Below are 4,828 nucleotides of genomic sequence, written 5' to 3'. Positions count from 1 at the left end.
TTTTATTTGTGTTTAGCCTTCATACAAACAAGAAATGTGAAATCACTGTCAAATAAACATCTCAGACTCACCTTATTAATTATTAATATCTTCTAACATACCAGTCAAAAGTTTTTGAACAGTAAGATTTTTATTGTTTTTAAAGAATTCTCTTCTGCTCACCAAGCCTGCATTTATTTGATCCAAAATACAGCAAAAGCGGTAACATTTTGAAATAATTTTACTATTTAAAATAACTCTTTTCTATTTGGAAATATTTTAATGCAATTTATTCATGTGATTTCAAAGCTATTATTTCAGATAAATGCTGATCTTTGGATCTTTCTGCTCCTCAAAGAATCCTGAAAAAAAATACTCAACTGTATATTGATAATCAGCATATTAGAATGATTTCTGAAGGATCATGTGACACTGAAGACTGGAGTAATGATGCTGAAAATTCAGCTTTGTATCACAGGAATAAATTAAATTTTAAAATATATTCAAATAGAAAATATTTGTAAATTTTATTGTTTTTGCTGTACTTTAGATCAAATAAATGCAGACTTGGTGAGCAGAAGATAATAATAAAAAAAAAGAAAACATTAAACATCTAGCTGTTCAAAAACTTTTGACTGGTGATGTAGGGTGGCTGATTATTGTTATAGATTGAAACAAATGTGCTTCAGCCAGGATAAAAAATATGAAAAGTGCTCTGAGTTGCTGCAGAAAAAAAAGAGCAACAACAAAAACATGTTGCTGGAGACGGGCTTATTGACAATTGAAAAACTGATTGTCTGCCAGCAGGAGGCGCTGTGAGAGCACTAGAACTAGCAGTTTCTCCAGTAACGGCTGTAATCAAAGCAGCTCCGCTCATGAACGCTTCTTTATCAGATAAAATGATAATGTCATCGAAACTTTTCTGAAGACAGTCGGTTCCCTTCAGAGATTCATTCATATAAAACACCCGCGCCGCGTTTTGATTTTGAAACGTGCAGTGCTCATGTTTATTCAACGAAGTCAAACGCCACAAATAAATCAATGTATGGGAAACACTGGTAATGTATATTGAAATATCAGAAATGTGTTTAAAAATCATATCACCGTTATTGAAAAGAAATATATTGCGATACATATTGATATTGAATTATGGTCCAGCCCTACCACATCGTGAGGTAGACATGTGGGGGGGTGTTAGAACGAGCCGTTTTAGGTAGGTTTGATTGACTCCTAACTTTTATAAAGAATATCTCTTTGGATTTGAGACTTTAGTCTTTGCAACTTTACAGATCTTCTTTATGCACCAAGAGCTTGTAACACTCCAAAGAGAAAGAAAAATTTAAATCGCATCATATGAACACTTTATTGTTAACCAACAAAAGATGCTAAATAAATGTTAAGTAAACCTACTGTATCTGAAAAATTATTTTAATAATCTCTTTCGTATTTGTCTTGTCTTATTATGCTTCTTTTTCAAAAATTATATATACAGTGGGTACGGAAAGTATTCAGACCCCCTTAAATTTACAGCTGTCATTATCGCAAACGATTTTTTCGATTTCAGAATCGCGCAATAATATCATCAGTGATAATTTTTTTAAATTTTTTTTTAAGTGTAACTTGTCAGTGAACTATGGCTGTGTGTAGTAAATTCTGCTCCATCTGAAAGCACGTGATGATGATTTCCTGCTCATTACAGAACTGGCATTACTATCAAAATGCGCATGACAATCGCATTCGATTAATCGTGCAGCCCTAAAGGTGACATATCATGAAAATCTGACTTTTCCAGGTTTTAAGTGCTATAATCAGGTCCCCGGTGCATCTACCAACCAAGGAGTCGTGAAAAAGATTAACCCAGTAACTTTGTTTTGGTAAGCCTTTTTCTGCAAGCATCTGGAAAAACGAGCGCGTCTGATTTCGCTCCCCTAGTGACGTTGCAAAGGGATCATTATAATATTACTGCCCCTTAATCTGTAAGTTTCCACCCATGGTGCCGTCATTTTGATTTCGCAAGCGACAACGGTGTACCAGCTCTAATGCCATGGCGAAAGTTTGAGCAAAACATGCTAACTGTTCTGTCTTTGGCTGCACAGACGAGCACAGAACACTGTTTACAGTCCCAGCCTCAGAGGAGACAAGAGAGCAGTGGATTTATTTAATGTATATTGCTGCTGCCACACAGATCTAACATAAACATGCGATTTATTTCCCAGCTGTTTACCTTCACAGACATAACCGATTGTTTTTGTAACTCCGTGCGTTTTTAACAAACTTGTGTGAATGAGAACTTAGTTTAGTGCTCAAATGCTGTGACAGCCGCTTTCTGTCCGTGTGCTTCGGATGTGTGCGCTCAGAAAACCGTATATCAGAAGTTTAAACTCATATGGTTTAAAATGCATGATTTCAGCGCGATAAACATGATAATCAGAACCAAAACACATGTTTTTAGCAGGTCCGAGCTGTAATGGCGCAGCTCTATTCTGGAAAAGGGGGCGAGGAGCAGCAGCTCATTTGCATTTAAAGAGACAGGCCCGAAAAACAGCGTGTTTCTGCTTCCACTCAAAATAGGCATTTTCAAAATGATATAATAAATGATCTGTGGAGTATTTTGAGCTGAAACTACACAGACACATTCTGGAGACACCAGAGACTTATATTACATATTGTAAAAAGGGGCATAATATGTCTCCTTTAACTGAAAGCTGAGATTAACTGACATGAAACAGGGACTTAAATGGTTACTATGTTCCATTTTTAAAACCTTGTTTAGGGAAACAAACGCTCTAAAGGAGCCAGGTGTGAAAACGTCCTATAATTGGCATGTCTCCGCCGACTTTCTTTGATGCTATTAAACAGATGTGAACTATGTAGGAATATTTTTCTCTTATTTTCTTTTATGCTTTTGCCACACTTTTATCCAAAGCAGCTTACATTTAGTTTCAATGTACATACACCATTCATTGTGAATGTTATATCAGTTCATGCATTCTCTGTAAATCAAACCCATGACCTTGGCGTTGTTAGCTCCATCTTTAAGGAAGTCTATTAGTATCATTACCTAAGTCATGGGCAAACTCCGCACATGTACAGAATGATGAAACCACCTGCAGCAGCAGCTACATGTGCATAAATAAGGATGGCGCCCAGTTTGGCAGGCATGTGCGGATTCAACCCTAGTCATGGGATTGGCACCTGGCATCAGAAGACCAGTGTTAGTAAAAGCTGGAAGAGAATGAGAGGTGATAGCAGGTGCCTTGGCGCAGTCATCTACTGAACATACTGAACTTGCATGACACCTAAGAGACTATTTCAGTGAATGAATTCTGCTTCTCTAAGCAGCTTGCATGTATAGTATTTCTGCAGGTGTGTCCCATGCAGTGTTCGATGCTGCTACAATTGCCTGAAATTAGTGTTCAGGTTGGAATAAACTTGGACTGCTGGGTCAGGTTGGGTTGAGCTGAGTTGAGGGTGTGCTTCATTCTAGGGTCAAATTATTAGAAATGAGTAATAATGATTTGTCGCTTAGCTACACTCTCCCTTTCCTGACTCTGAAGCCTCACTAGCTGTAGTAACCTGCCTTTGAATGTTTACTTACCTGTAACTAGGGTGTGAATTTGTTTATTTATTTATTCTTTTCTTACCCTGAGTCATGTTAACCAATGTTCTCATTGCTGACATGACAGCATACAATATCATTCAAAAGTTTGGTGTCAGTAAGATAAAATAAAAAAATTAAAAAAAGCAGTTTATAATTTTATTTAGCAGGGGAGCATTGAATGGATCGAAAGTGACAGTAAAACATTTATAATTTTACAAACTATTTAAACTTCAAACAGTTACTGTTCTTTGATGTAAACTTTCTATTCATCAAAGAATCCTGAAAAAATGTATCATGGTTTCCACAGAAATTTGTTTTACTGTTTTAGACATTGATAAGAAATATTTCTTAAGCAGCAAATCAGCATATTAGAATGATTTCTGAAGGATCATCTGACACTAGAGAGTAAAGACTGGAGTAATGACTGCTGAAAATTCAGCTTTGCCATCATAGGAATAAATTACATCATAAAATATATTAAAATAGAAAACCGTTTTAAATTGTAATACAAACTATTTTAAGTTGTAATATTTCACAATATTACTGCTTTTACTGAATTTTTGATCAAATACATGCAATCTTGTGAGCATAAGAGACTTGACATAAGAGACAGTCAAAGTAATTTAGTTTAGGTGTTTATATGTATTATGTACTAGGAAAGCAAACACATTTGTATGCATTACTATTGGCTGTTATTTCGTATTCTGTCTTTATTGATATTGAATTACACTCACAATAGCTCAGGTCACCAGAAACCAGGTTTATCATTAACATTAACAACACCTATCTGTGGTATTGTGCCACCAAATCACTTTAATGTAGTATTTGAGTTAAACATTAAAGAGCATTATTGTCAATAATGCAGTCATTCTTTGATTATGTAATACTTAATTTCTCTCTCTATACAGGCTGCATGAGGAGATAAAGGACTTTTATGAGTATATTTCTCCTCGTCCAGTACATGCAGTCTTGTGAGCATAAGAGACTTGACATAAGAGACAGTCAAAGTAATTTAGTTTAGGTGTTTATATGTATTATGTACTAGGAAAGCAAACACATTTGTATGCATTACTATTGGCTGTTATTTTGTATTCTGTCTTTATTGATATTGAATTACACTCACAATAGCTCAGGTCACCAGAAACCAGGTTTATCATTAACATTAACAACACCTATCTGTGGTATTGTGCCACCAAATCACTTTAATGTAGTATTTGAGTTAAACATTAAAGAGCATTATTGTCAATA

At 35.3% G+C, this 4,828-nt stretch overlaps 1 long non-coding RNA gene across 1 annotated transcript in view; it reads left to right on the top strand.

The window, feature by feature from the left end:
• Positions 1–2,649, top strand: part of LOC107554597 (uncharacterized) — a 12,828-nt gene extending 10,179 nt beyond the window's left edge. The window contains exon 3 of the long non-coding RNA XR_001605072.1: positions 2,630–2,649. This is a non-coding gene — a long non-coding RNA (uncharacterized lncRNA). The remainder of the gene's footprint in view (positions 1–2,629) is intronic.
• Positions 2,650–4,828: the final 2,179 nt, after the last annotated feature.

This window comes from Sinocyclocheilus grahami, unplaced genomic scaffold (genome assembly GCF_001515645.1).
Source record: "Sinocyclocheilus grahami isolate Dianchi unplaced genomic scaffold, SAMN03320097.WGS_v1.1 scaffold508.1, whole genome shotgun sequence".
Lineage (NCBI taxonomy): Eukaryota > Metazoa > Chordata > Actinopteri > Cypriniformes > Cyprinidae > Sinocyclocheilus > Sinocyclocheilus grahami.
Note: the sequence above shows the minus strand (reverse complement) of the source record. Positions and strands in the feature narration are given on the sequence as shown.